Here is a 14,604-nt window from a genome sequence, read left to right as displayed (position 1 = left end):
GGTTGATGCAGCTATCAATGGGGGGCTTGGGGCTTGCAGAAGAGGTGATCAAGGGCAAACATGGTGTGCAGGCTTAGATTTGATAATGCAATAAAGTGAAGGGTGCAACCTGCTTTGGTGTCATTCCTCAGCGTGGAGATGAGTGGTTGGTGAGATCACTGATTTCCAGATCTTGCTCTTAGCTGTTTAATTCATTCGTGGTTCGACTGGAGTTACAAGCAGGGCTCACGAGGACATTCCCTAACAGACCATTGCTGGTGTTGTCATTTGCACAACAAAAAGGGCGTAGCACAAAATTTTCTTGAACTGCAAAGGGCACCTGGGATCGTAGAGGCAGGAAGCAACCACCCCCTCCCAGGTCAGTTCTCTTCCTTCTTAATTGCCACACGCATCAAACATCATGATTGGAAACACAGCAGAAGCCTCACCTGTACAGTACAGAAATGTGGCTCAAATTCACATATTTTGCAAGTAATCATTCCCTTCCTAACCACCCTGCCAAAAATGAGAGGTCAGCATCTGCTGTGGCTTTGGCCTGAAAGAAAGGGGTAAGTTGTTGCAAAGATGTGAGCTTCAGTATAGCTTGGATCTCACCCCACGACTATTATTTATTAAATTTGCATACCACGCTTCATCCATAGATCTCAGGGTGGTTCACGTCACACACACACACACACACACACACACACACACACACACACCAAAACACCACAATCTATAGGATTTAGCCATATGCCAGGATATACTCTAGATCCAGCCACCTGTCTGAGCCTCTTGGGCTTGCCGATCAGACGGTTGGCGGTTCGAATCCCCACAATGGGGTGAGCTCCCATTGCTCTGTCCCAGCTTCTGCCAACATAGCAGTTCGAAAGCACGCCAAAAAGTGCAAGTAGATAAATAGGTACTGCTGCGGCGGGAAGGTAACCGGCATTTCTGTGCGCTCTGGTTTATGTCACGGTGTCCCGTTGCGCCAGTAGCAGTTAAGTCATGCTGGCCACATGACCCGGAAATCTGTCTGTGGACAAACGCCGGCTCCCTCAGCCTGAAAGCGAGATGAGCGCCACAACCCCATAGTTGTCCAGGGGTCCTTTACCTTTTTACCTAAAGGTGTTTCTCAAACTGGATAACTACTTTCGTGATTTTACTAGAGCTGCATGCTAGCAGCCTCTCAAAATTTTCCACCCTGTTAGCAGGCAGAGGTAAGGCGGGCCCTTTCACCACATCTCTCCAACAGTTTCTTGGGGCTGGGGCTCACCATTAGTAGCATCCGTGGCACTAGCACAGCTTCCTTCTTATTTCTTCAGGGTTTGCTGTTGCGTTTTCAGCCACAATTGAAAATTGCGTCCTGAACCTAACCTTGTTCCAGGGTGTGTGTGTGTGTGTGTGTGTGTGTGAGCTATTGAGAAAAAACTGCAAAGTGACCTTCTTTGCTAGGAGGGTTGAGTAACGGAAAAACCTCAGGCATTTTCTTAGGGGGAAATGACTTCTCAGCTCTAGATTTAACATTTCTTGCTCATTGTGTACAGCAGTGGTTCTCAAAAGGATCATAGAATCATAGAGTTGGGGATCGAAGTGAAGCAGAAGTGGAAGAAGATTGGAAGAAATTTAAAATTTATTTAAAGAATAAGCATATAATAGACTAGAATTAGTGGAAGTGAGGGAGATAAAATAGAGGTTGTAGATAATACATTGTTGTGAAATAAGTATTGTTAGAAGTAAATGATAACTTAATTAAGAAGTAAGACTTGGATATAATATAAAAGGATAAGAGGTAAAAGATAGAGAAATAAGATTATATTAAAGTAATAATTAGAAACTATATAAGATTTAGAGTTTACTATGGATGATATGCAAAGAATCGCAGAAGGAGGAGGAATGAGGAAGTCAATAGATTGATAATAAGGGTCATAAGTTAGAATTTTTGTTTTTTGTATTTTTTGTATTTTTTTGCATTGTTGTATTTTCTGTTTTTTGCATTCTCTTTTTGTGTTTTGTATTTTTGTATGTTTTGCTGTTTGAGAAAATCCTTAATAAATATATTATTAAAATAAAATAAAATAGAATCATAGAGTTGGAAGAGACCACAAGGGCCATCCAGTCCAACCCCCTGCTGAGCAGGAAACACCATCAAAGCATTCTTGACATATGCTTGTCAAGCCTCTGCTTAAAGACCTCCAAAGAAGGAGACTCCACCACACTCCTTGGTAGCAAATTCCACTGCCGAACAGCTCTTACTGTCAGGAAGTTCTTCCTAATGTTTAGGTGGAATCTTCTTTCTTGTAGTTTGAATCCATTGCTCCGTGTCTGCTTCTCTGGAGCAGCAGAAAACAACCTCTCACCCTCCTCTATATGACATCCTTTTATATATTTGAACATGGCTATCATATCACCCCTTAACCTTCTCTTCTCCAGGCTAAACATACCCAGCTCCCTAAGCCATTCCTCATAAGGCATCGTTTCCAGGCCTTTGACCATTTTGGTTGATGCTTCACACCAGTATGGCAGAAGGGAATGGCAAGTGTGGCAGGAAGATTCAAGGACAATCAAAGAAACATTTAAATGTCTCCGTATAGTATAGTATTGCATAGTATCAAAACAATTATTTTTAATTTTCAGAATATGGCTTGATATGTCTTCAAAATGAGAGCAGAGAGGGAAATATGGTTGACTGACTGGGACATTGTTATAATTTAGTAGGGTGGGGTTGTTTTTTAATTCAACTGTACAGCACGTTCGCTGAGTTTCTTTCCAGTCTTGAATTTTTTAAAATTAAATTATCCTGAAGCCACAAACTGAAATATTCAGAGTTTGCCCTGTGTTCTCATTTCCCTCTCTCCTTTAAAGGGAAATGACCTTGCAAAAAGCGCCTTGACCTCCCCAAGGACACTGCTCTGAGAAAAGGAGAGCAAATCAATATTTTAGGATTATATTGATCTGTAACAGGCCCCCTCTGCTCTGTTTATGCAGCACAGAGGCCCTTCGTTCTGCTGCAATGCCTCGCTGTGAATTAATACAATTAGCCTTGAACCATATATCATTCAATGAAAAGTTAATGTAATAGCACAGATTACTTAAGGGAAGCCATTCATCCAAGAGTTTCTACCCACCCCTGAGTTCCATTTCCATTCCTTTAAATTAAACTGAGAATGAATGCCAAGGGGCGATTATTACAAAACTAAACCTTTTTCTAATATGGGAAGAAAGGTGGTCCATCCCGGACCATTTCTTCCTCTTTCATCAAAAGGGGAAATGCTTCGCTTCTTCATAGACTGTCCAAATGCTTTGCAGAAAGTAACATTTTGGAGATTGGTGGGGGGGGGAAATGACGGGCAACAGAGCAGTTGCCTTGAGTGTCCCAAACTTGGGGACTTGGGCTGCAACCTTTTTACACACATACTTTGGAGTAGCAGTGGGTGAACAGGTTCTCATTTTTCTAATTTTAAGTTCAGCTCTCCACATTTCCACGTCAGTTTGTGGAACATGAAAATTCATGAAAGTGCATCAGCATTTTTGCAAATTTTTGCATGCAGTTTTGTCCAATATACACACTTCTGCAAAACAACAACAAAACCTTTCCTCTGACACAATGCATTTGGTACACTATTTTCAGCAACATGTGTGTATTTATGCACACTCTATCATAACACACACACACACACACACACACACATTGTATACTTGCCTGGAGAGTTGCATTGCAAAATTCAGGGGGGGGGGTATTTTGGTTTATGTATTATTTCAGAAAGAAATTTCTATTACGTTTATGTTTTACACATGAAAAACAACAACACAGCATTTTAACAAATAAAAAAAAAACCTTTCTGATTTCCCTTTCCAATCATCACTAGCAGTTTCATAATCATCGCCTTAAACATTTTCCACCTTAATAATATTTCAATTCTTTACATCAAAAAACTTCACATTACAATCATCTTTATATCTCGCCTATCATCTATTTAAATCCCTAAGCCTAAAATAAATGTCTTCCACAGAAGTCCATACTTGTATACCACAATATTTCCCTAAGTATACTTTAAATTTTTTCCAATCTACCTCCACCGACTCGTCTTTCTGGTCTCGGAGTCTCCCCGCCAGCTCAGCAAGTTCCAGAAAGTCTATCATCTTCATCTGCCATTCTTCTATAGTTGGTAATTCTTGTTTCTTCCAATATTTTGCAATTAAAATTCTCGCTGCTGTCGTGGCATACAAAAAGAAAGTGACATCCTTTTTGGGAATTTCTTCCCCTATTATTCCAAGTAAAAAGGCTTCTGGGTTTTTAATAAATGTGTTTTTCAATGCTCTCTTCAGTTCATTATAAATCTTTTCCCAGAAGTCTTTTACTTTGGGGCAAGTCCACCAAATATGGTAGAAGGTTCCTTTTACTTCTTTACACTTCCAGCATTTATTATCATGATTATGATATATTTTAGCCAACTTAACAGGTGTTAAGTACCATCTATACATCATTTTCATTACATTTTCCCTTAACACATTGCATGCTGTAAATTTAGTTCCCTTCTTCCACAACCTCTCCCATAATATTATGCCCCACATCTTTAGCCCACTCAATCATCACTGATTTCACCTGTTCATCTTTCGTATGCCATTCCAGCAAAACATTGTACATTTTGGAAAGATTCTTTGTTTTTACCTCTAATAATTCCATTTCCAACTTGGATTTCTCTACCTGAAAACCAACTTTCCTATCTGTCTTAAACACTTCATATACAATGATTTCCTTATTGTTGTTGTTGTTGTTGTTTAGTCGTGTCCGACTCTTCGTGACCCCATGGACCAGATCACGCCAGGCACTCCTGTCTTCCACTGCCTCCCACAGTTTGGTCAGACTCATGTTCGTAGCTTCCAGAACACTGTCCAACCATCTCGCCCTCTGTCGTCCCCTTCTCCTAGTGCCCTCAATCTTTCCCAAGATCAGGGTCTTTTCCAGGGAGTCTTCTCTTCTCATGAGGTGGCCAAAGTATTGGAGCCTCAGCTTCACGATCTGTCCTTCCAGTGAACTTCCTTATTATATGATTTTTAAAACCTTTATGGACCTTTATTTTATGATACCATAAATATGCATGCCATCCAAATGCATTATCGAAACCTTCCAAATCTAACGCATCTGGTCTTCCAGAACACAAAGAGGAATGAAGAGGGCAGACCAAAGACAGACAAGATGAAAGAAGCCTCAGGTTGCTGGAGAAGGAGTTTTAAAGAGCAGGGAGAAGGCTGGGATCTTCAGTCCTCACAACTGCCTCCTTAGAGCAAGACCTACTGGGAAGAGTTGCTGTGCTCGCTAGGCCTGTGCTGTTTTGGTTTCTTGGATCAAAGAGTTAGCTTCACTGACACCGGGTGTTTTATTGCTGACCTGCTCCCGACTCCGACAACTAGCATAAAGCATAGGAGAGATTATCACTTTGATTTTTTTGTGGTGTGATACCGAGTGGCACTTTAAGAGAAGGTGTGTGTGTATGATGTGGGGAGGATTAACCAATGATACATCTTAAGCATGCTTGGAGGTACGTCTGTCTCACTGGGATTAATTTTCAGGAAATCTGTTCCATTACTATCAAAACTGCACACCCCTCCTTGAATATGAAGGAAGAAAGCATGGTCTGTGTGGAACCAAAGAATATGGATGGACATATGGGACGTCCGTATGCCTTCCCCAAAATATCGTTCATCTCTAAAGACGAGGCCACACACACATAGGCAAGTATACTGGAGGATCAGAGGTGATGTGTAGTGAGTTCCTTGCAAATAAAGGCACTTAGGAACTATTAAATTTGAGTTAATCGGCTCTTGCCGCACTGGACCATAAAGATGCATCCTGGAGAGCTGTGTGTCGATAGTCTGCCACAATACTGTGGGTTTCCATGAATTGAACAGTTTGGTTTGTGTGCTTTCACAATACATCTGTCATGCCCGGTAATATTAAGCTGGTGGAAATTATCTGTGCATCTACGCAGGGGAGGACTTTTGGCAATATGGCACCCTGAGAAAGGACAAAATTTACCCCCACCCCAATTTTTTTCCCTTATTTTCACAGTAATTTCTTTTGGTATACAGTGGTGCCTCGCTTAACGAACGCCCTGTAAGACGAAATTTTCGCTTAAAGAAAGGATTTTTCTAGCGGAGGTTGCCTCGCTAGACGAATTCATTTTACAAACAATTCGTCTAGCGAATCGCGGTTTCCCATAGGAATGCATTGAAATTCACTTAATGCGTTCCTATGGGCAAAAAAAAAAAATCCAAAAAAAATCAATGCATTCCTATGGGATTCGCTAGATGAATTTTTCGTTATAAGAATAGACCTGTGGAACGAATTAAATTCGTCCAGTGAGGCACCACTGTAGTTGTATTTTGATAGATCTTCTCAGTAGGGACCCATATAAATATAGGTCTTCCTCTTCTTCTTCTTCTTCTTCTTCTTCTTCTTCTTCTTCTTCTTCTTCTTCTTCTTCTTCTTCTTCTTCATTTTGCGCCCCATCAGCTCGGTGCTCTGTGTGTGGGAACTGCTCACACTTCCCTAAATCTGGCTGATCTATGTGGAAAGCACAGCCCTGAAGCTATGCATTTGCTTGGAAGTGCAAAGCAAACCTTGTAATTGTGCAGATCCTGTTTTGATTCTGAGCTTTACCGACACTGTACAGCAGAGGGAAGCAGCTGCCTACATTTGAATGAACGCTTTCATTCATTCATTCATTTTTGAAGTGAACTCTGTGCAGCATTGAAGGTGCGTCTCCCTACCTTCCCCATGGTAGCACCTATTGATCCTATCTCAGCAGACAAGCCATGACTAATTATACATACTTTGTAACAGCTTAGATCCGGTATTAAGCCCCCATCGCCCCCCCCCAAAGAGCAACTAGGAGACAGAGAGAGAGAGAGAGAAACTGGAGCCACATCTATTAAAGTTGGAGAGCATGCTATATTTTATGAACAGTGAAGTCCATCTGTGAAGTATGAATGCCATTAAGCAGGAGAGAGATGCTGTGGGAGCCCCTCCCCCCCCGAGGATGATGTTGCAGTGGTCACACACCAGCCTCATAATCCTTTAATACAAGGAGATTTTCCCAGTGCAATATCCATTAACTGATTATCCATGCACTCCAGGCATAGAACATGAAGGCACTTTTTCCTAAACAAGGAGGAGAAGAAAAAAGCTCGGAGCCTTGAAACGCACACAGCGCCTTCCTGCAGCTGATGCCAAGGATGGCTTGCCTTGTGCTTCTCCATCTTCTCCCATCTGCCTCTTCCTTCTCCTCCTCTTGGGATTCCTCCTCGAATCACCAGCTCTTTCCCAGGCTTAATGCAAAGTGAGCGCAACGGAATTGGTTTCTGTCACCCTTGTGTTTTTGTCAGCTCAAGTTACTGTTCCATAGACACAAGACGACCACTTCATTTTGGAGCTTTCCCCTTCCACTTGCTTTTTTTTGCAGTTGAGATCTCAGGTGAAATATACTCTGAGTCGTGTAGTGATTTCATGCTCTTCATTGCAGCTCCTAAAAACAGTGAATTCATTCTCCCTCCAAACCTCTGGCTTTATATACATTTATTTACACAATGGGTTCCGTGCGATTGGTTGATTCTGCTTCCCTCCTGGAGCCTGATTGGGCTGCTCCTGTAGGCCAATCGGCGGCTGCATTCTAGGATCCTACCTGCCTATTGTTCTAAGATCCAAGTTCAGTACATAACACTGGACCAGCATCCCAGGGCGCTCAGGGTCTTTCCTTTGTCCATCAGGGACTGGCAGCATCAATGGTACAAACATACTTATAATTTGCTCAATATTAATTAACTAGCTGTTAACCGGCCACGCGTTGCTGTGGCTCAGTCTGTTACGTGGACCCTCACCCCAGTCACAACACCCCTGGCGTGTTATCATCTTCCTCCCCGCGTGACGGGAAGACCCCCTCTATCGCATACCCCTGCGGCCTGGCCGTTTCCCCCAGCTGGGTGATGCTGGGCAATGCTGTTGCTTTCTGTGTTCTGTTTGGAGGCCCCCATTCCTCACCCCAGTCACAACACCCCTCTCTCTAGTCCCCCCCCCCCGTGACGGTCCCCGTCCTCCCACGTGACGGCACCCGTCACCCCGACCCCCTCGCATACCTCTGCGGCCTGGCCGTGGGCAATGGTGGGCAATACTGTTGCTTTCTGCTGTTGCTGTTGAATTTATATTCAGTCGGTTGCCATGGTTTTTTGTGATGTCATTGCTAGTCTGTAGCCAATGGCACTGGCCAGTGATTATGATGCAGCATCCAAGTCCACAGTCAAAAATCATACTGGTCTGTCTCATAATGTCAGTAGGGAAATACTGGATATTTTTATTTGCTAAGTTTTTTAAAAAAAGTAATTTCAACTTTTCCATTTAGAAGAACATACCAAGAGTGGCTTACAAAATTTATAAAATACCTCACAGACATAAACAGGGATTCTGTCTTTACTTTTAGCTTTATCATATTAAGGGGCAGGTGGGCTTCATCCTGGTACCTATTATTATTATTATTATTATTATTATTATTATTATTATTATTATGCTTGAAAGTTAGTGAAGGATGTTGGCCTGCTATATTGAGAAGAAGAAGAAGAAGATTGTGTCCTCATCTACTGTGAGAATCATGCAGTAAATTTTATTTATAGGCAACAATAAATGTTTCTGCTCCTTCAGATACACACTCACATTTAAGCTGGCACCTGGTTATATCACAGATAAATGGCTTTAGATGCTGCAGTAATAACAAACAGTAAATAATAATGAGGACCGTCAGCAAATGGCAAGGATCGTGGTCTGTGTGCCAAGCAAACACCACCAGAGCCAAATCTGGAAAACAAATCTAAAAACCTCCAACTCAGATGATTCTTTAGATTAATATATGGCTTGGATTGTTCCTTTTAAAAAAACAAATAAATCTGATTTGTTATTTGCTTGACTAGCCTGGAGAATCTGAAATGCACTTGGATGAAGCTGAGGCTCCAATACTTTGGCCACCTCATGAGAAGAGAAGACTCCCTGGAAAAGACCCTGATGTTGGGAAAGATTGAGGGCACAAGGAGAAGGGGATGACAGAGGACAAGATGGTTGGACAGTGTTCTCGAAGCTACGAACATGAGTCTGACCAAACTGCGGGAGGCAGTGGAAGACAGGAGTGCCTGGCGTGCTCTGGTCCATGGGGTCACAAAGAGTCAGGCACGACTAAACGACTAAACAACAACAACAACAACAACTGCAGATTTGTTTTAAATGGGAGTTGTATAAAGAAGCGCTTAAAGAATCAAAGAGGGGTAGCAGGGTACCAAAATCCAGGGGGTCCCTCCTTCTGTCTGTTCCTCTGTCTGCTGCTGCTGCTTTTTCACCCTCTAAGGATGCCACTCATAGGAAATTTTACAGTGAAGTCCCACAAATGTTTGCTCAAAATCAAGACCTGTTGAACACAACGTTTAGCCAATTCATTGATTTACATTTGCATACGAGCGAAAGCAGTTGCTCTGAAGCTGCAAGAATCCCCCCCCCGGCAATGTGTGTGCTTGGATGTGCTGGTTTCAGGTACCAGGCCTGTTGGCAGACCAACTCTGCATTACAAAGATCAACTTCGTTGCACTGGCCATGTTGTGCAGATGCCTGATGATCGTCTTCCAAAGCAACTACTCTATTCCAAAGCAACTACTCTATTCTACTTTAAAATGGAAAGCGTAATGCTGGTGGTCAACAAAAGAGGTTTAAAGACTCTCTCAAGGCAAATCTTTAAAAATGTAGTATAAGCACTGACAACTGGGAAACACTGGCCTGCGAGCGCTCCAGTTGGAGAACAGCCTTTACCAAAGGTGTCATGGGCTTTGAAGAAACTCGATCTCAGGACGCAAGGGAGAAACGTGCTAAGAGGAAGGCACGCTTGGCAAATCCACACCGTGATCAACTCCCGTCTGGAAACCAATGTCCCCACTGTGGAAGGACGTGTGGGTCCAGAATTGGCTTCCACAGTCACTTACGGACTCATTGTTTTAACCGGACCCATTGTTAAAATTGTGTTTATGGAAGACAATCTTACTCGGCTATGGGTGATCGCCAAAGAAGAAGAACAAAGATGTCTGCAAATGTGACACGAAGGCTGACAACATCAAAAAAAAAACCCGGGGGGGGGATTCCTTGCAGATGACTGCAGGGCCTGGAGACAATAACGTTGTGCATCCACAGCAGTGGCCAGAGGAGGAATGACCGCTGGGAGGAGAGCAGAGAGAAGTAATGCCAGGGTGCACCTGCAGCAGCACAACCGGACGCCTTCATCTGCCCCAAGTGCAACAAAACATGTCTCTCCTGGACCAGCCTGTACAGCCACAGCAGGCGGCGTAACTCTCCAACGGTTTGTTTGTTTGTTAATAATATTTTATTGATAGAAGAAGAAGAAGAAGAAGAAGAAGAAGAAGAAGAAGAAGAAGAAGAAGAAGAAGAAACAAAACAAAACAAATTGACTTCCCTCTAATCCCTTCCCTGATTCCATTATTTATCAACATACAGTGGTACCTCAGTTTAAGTACACAATTGGTTCTGGAAGTCTGTACTTAACCTGAGGCATACTTAACTTGAAGCGAACTTTCCCATTGAAAGTAATGGAAAGGGGATTAATTTGTTCCAGATGGGTCTGCAGAGTACTCAACCTGAAGCATACTTAACCTGAAGTATGAGTGTAATTGGTTCCGGAAGTCTGTACTTAACCTGAAGTGTGCTTAACCTGAAGCGAACATTCCCATTGAAAGTAATAGAAAGTGGATTAATCCGTTCCAGACACGGCCACGGAGTACTTAAACTGAAACTACTTAAACCGAAGCGTACTTAAACTGAGGTATGACTGTACTGCATGTCCATTGTTACTTTGAAAACCCCAGTAATATATTAACCTGTGTACAATGCTTCTGTATATATGCAATAAGCATCTTCCATTCTTCCTTAAGTTCATTGTCGTCTCTGCCTCTTAATTTCATTGCCAGTTTTGCCATTTCCACATATTCCATTAATTTAACTTGCCAATCTTCTTTAGTTGGGACACCTTTTCTTCCCAACGTTGTGCTAGTAATGTCCATGCGGCCGTAGTTGCGTACATAAACAAATTATTTTGTGATTTTGGTAAGTCCACTCCTGTAATGCCTAGTAGAAAAGCTTCTGGTTTTTTAACGAGTTATTTTGAACATCTTCTTCATTTCATTAGAGATCATTTCCCAATGTTTCTTAATCCCACCACATATGGTGGGATTTAAAATATGGGAAAATGTCCCTTCTGTTATTTTACATTTCCAACACTTGCTTTCCTTAGTTTTGTACATTTTTGCTAACGTGACTGGGTAACTCGCCAACGGTTTGACTTCACCCCCAAAGGCTCACTGCTCTGTTGTCTCCTGAGACTGACAGATGCCAACAATATGTGCTTGGAGGGATATCAGGCAGCAGCATCTTGGAAAAGGCATCCTGTATATTAAGAACAAACTCGTTCTTGGTAGTGATCCATGTTTAGCCAAAACTGCACATCTGTGGGCAAGAGGGAGTGGGAGACCCAAGGTTTGCAGAAATATTCTGCCTGACTTCAAACAAAAACCATAGGAGGAAAGCCCTAAAGCAGGGGTCCCCAAACTACGGCCCAGGGCCCGGATGCGGCCCAATTGGCCTGCCAATCCGGCCCACGACGACGCCCGCCGCCGCTGCCCGCTCTTACGGCGCGCAGCGCGGCAGCACTCTTCCGGGTCGGGAAAAAAGCGCCGAAAATCCTTTGTGCGCATGCGTATGGGCCTCTCCCGACCCGGAAGAGGTCATTTCTGGTGCACTTCCGGGTCGGGGAGGCCCATACGCATGCGCACAACGGATTTTCGGCGCTTTTTCCACCCTGGAAGCGCGCCGCCGCGCCAGTAAGCGCCCGTGCATGCGCCCGCCGGCCCGCACAGGCGCGCGCTCCCCCGTCCTCCGGCCTGCCGCGCGATCGGCGCGGTGGGAACCGGCCCAAACGCCGGTAAGTCTGGGGACCCCTGCCCTAAAGGAAAGGGAAATACTAAAACAGGTCGGTGAAGACTAAGCACTGTCAGTATGCAATGCTGGACTTGGGCTTTCAAATTTCAGCAGTGCCCTGTGCGATGCTAGAATTTGGCACCCTCTCTGCCTCTCACCTTACATTCTAAGTCATTGCTGTGGCGCCCCCTGTAGGGCCCTCTATGTTTGGCACCCAGTGCAGGTGAGCCTGTATACTCACCTAAATCCGTCTCTGCTGGCAGTTGCAGGAGGAATGGAGTAGAATTAGATAAAAGAATCAGGCAGGGGCATTGCTGGCTGGATTCCTGAACAGGAATGTTCTGAATGGCACCATTTTGTTGTTGTATCTGCTTCTCACTTATACAAGAGAGATGGGAGAGTGCCTTTTTTTGAAGATGGCAGCATCTTCAGTTTTGGTTTTTTTATATTAAAAAAATATCAGTCATTCGAGAAATTGCAGTAGTTTTATCAGTCGCTCCAAAGATTTTAATCCAAAAGCTGGATTGATTAAATATTGCAGAAATCCAAGATGACGACACAGTCGCCATAACCTTGCTAATAATAAATGTATACCTCTCTTACCTTATTTCCACAGGCTGATGCAAATGTCCTCCTTGCAGATCTTTGGAAAAATGGAAAACTTTATTTTTAACGCCGGTGACAATGCGTCACCTTTTTGGGGCCGCTTGGTATGATGTCCTGAAAATGACAAAGAATACAAATATCAACAATTTGAAACGGAAACCAATTGTTTTGTGCTTGTGCTGCATTTCTGCGGGAGTGTTGAGCAGCCATGGGATATGTCCTCGGCTGCAGAATTCAAAGCACAGAACAAATTATGCAAAATAAGGTGTATAGTGGGAATTGGCTCGTTTTGCACACTATATGCACGTCACAGATTCCACTGTCAATTCCAGCGATAGAAAGTGCAATCTGTGATTTGCATATATTATGCAAGTCGAGCCAACTTTCTTACTGGTGTAGAAATGTGATTCTTTTTTTCTCAAGCAGATGTTTCAAAGTGCACAAAATAGGACCCACCTGGAAGCTTTCCCCCCTGAACCCAGAGAAATTGGGATCTTTTGCTGTTTTCTTTTGCCGCTGAAAACAGCAAAAGATCCCAATTTATCTGGGTTCAGGGGGAGGGAAAGCTTCCAGGGCTGTAGCTAGGGGGTGGTAAGGTGGGCCTCCACCAGGGGTGCAGGTGGGCTGTGTGTGCAAAAATCGGCTAAAATATGTCCATAAATATAAATATTGATTATTGCCACATAAGAAATGGCTTTAAATAGAAGGTGAATTGAATGGGTGGAGGGGGGGGGTTGGAGGAGAGGCAGAAAGAAGAGCTAATTTGTCTGTGGCTAGGAGACGCAATCTGGACGGTTCTGCCAGGGGTGCAAGATCACGTAGCTACGGCTCTGCAAAAGAGGCGCTCCTTTCAGACAATATTATTGCTTCATATCCTGCAGGTTGAAGCATTATACTGTACTCTCAAAGCATCAAACAGTACAATTTCCTCTTGAGGGAGGTTGAGGGTTTGGTTGAGGACTATAGTACAGTGGTACCTTGGTTCTCAAACACCTTGGTTCTCAAACGCTAAAAACCCGGAAGTAAGTGTTCCGGTTTTCGAACGCTTTTCGGAAGCCGAATGTCCGATGCGGCTGTCGGCTATTGTTTCCGGGGCGCCTGCACCAATCAGAAACTGTGCCTTGGTTTTCAAACATTTTGGAAGTCAAACGGACTTCCAGAAAGGATTAAGTATGGCACTTTTGTTTTTGCTATTTATTTTGCGTTTTTGTTTTTGAGGCTTTTCCGGTTAATTTGTTTTTGTGACTGTGTGGAACCCAGTTCAGCTACTGATTGATTGAATGAGTGACTGCGGAAATGGATAAAAGCCCCCCATCCAAACAATGACTATCATCAGTGCAGGTAAGGGGAACAATTAATTTTAATTTTTATCATCTACAATACTGTCTTATTTATTTTATAGTACAATACATTGATTATTGCTTTCATTTTATGGATCAATGGTCAGAGAGTAAAATTCATGTTAAACTGCTGTTTTAGGGGTTGTTTTTAAAAGTCTGGAATGGATTAATTTGTTTTGCATTACTTTCTATGGGAAAGTGCGCCTTGGTTTTGGAACGGACTTCCGAAATGGATTAAGTTTGAGAACCAAGGTACCACTGTAAAAAGGTAAAGGGACCCCTGACCATTAGGTCCAGTCGTGACCAACTCTGGGGTTGCGCCGCTCATCTCACGTTATTGGCCGAGGGAGCCGGCGTACAGCTTCCAGGCCATGTGGCCAGCATGACAAAGCCGCTTCTGGCAAACCAGAGCAGCACACGGAAACACCGTTTACCTTCCCACTGTAGTGGTACCTATTTATCTACTGTAATAGCCCTTTAAATGTAAAATTTGCATTCATGTCCTACTTAGACTCATAGGATTATAGAGTTGGAATGGGTCTAAAAATCTGCCTTAAAGATGGAGGCAGATCCATGTGTCAGTAGAGGACTTGCCCTGCAATTCACACCCCCACCCCACCCCGCACCTCCCGTGCTCAGGGCTGCCAAACTTCAGGCTGCTTA

The sequence above is a fragment of the Zootoca vivipara genome, chromosome 3 (assembly GCF_963506605.1).
Source record: "Zootoca vivipara chromosome 3, rZooViv1.1, whole genome shotgun sequence".
NCBI classification, from domain to species: Eukaryota; Metazoa; Chordata; class Lepidosauria; order Squamata; family Lacertidae; genus Zootoca; species Zootoca vivipara.
This window is presented reverse-complemented; position numbering follows the sequence as displayed.